The sequence below is a fragment of the Schistocerca gregaria genome, chromosome 11, assembly GCF_023897955.1.
Source record: "Schistocerca gregaria isolate iqSchGreg1 chromosome 11, iqSchGreg1.2, whole genome shotgun sequence".
NCBI lineage: Eukaryota > Metazoa > Arthropoda > Insecta > Orthoptera > Acrididae > Schistocerca > Schistocerca gregaria.
This window is the reverse complement of record NC_064930.1, coordinates 58837065-58837754: the sequence shown is the minus strand read 5'-3', so window position 1 is coordinate 58837754 and position 690 is coordinate 58837065.

The window sequence follows — 690 nt, the reverse complement described above, 5'->3', positions numbered from 1 at the left end:
AATAGGGGTAATGCAGGAGTAGGTTTAATAATGAATAGGAAAATAGGAATGCGGGTAAGCTACTACAAACAGCGTAGTGAACGCATTATTGTGGCCAAGATAGATACGAAGCCCACACCTACTACAGTAGTACAAGTTTATATGCCAAATAGCTCTGCAGATGAAGAAATTGATGAAATGTATGATGAGATAAAAGAAATTATTCAGATAGTGAAGTCATGGGTGACTGGAATTCGACAGTAGGAAAAGGGAGAGAAGGAAACATAGTGGGTGAATATGGATGGGGGCTAAGAAATGAAAGACGGAGCTGTCTGGTAGAATTTTGCACAGAGCATAACTTAATCGTAGCTAACACTTGGTTCAAGAATCATAAAAGAATGTTGATATACATGGTAGAATCCTGGAGATACTAAAAGGTATCAGATAGATTATATAATGGTAAGACAGAGATTTAGGAACCAGGTTTTAAATTGTAGGACATTTCCAGGGGCAGATGTGGACTCTGACCACAATCTATTGGTTATGAACTGTAGATTAAAACTGAAGAATCTGCAAAAAGGTGGGAATTTAAGGAGATGGGACCTGGATAAACTGATAGAACCAGAGGTTGTACAGAGTTTCAGGGAGAGCATAAGGGAACAATTGACAGGAATGGGGGAAAGAAATACAGTAGAAGACGAATGGGTAGCT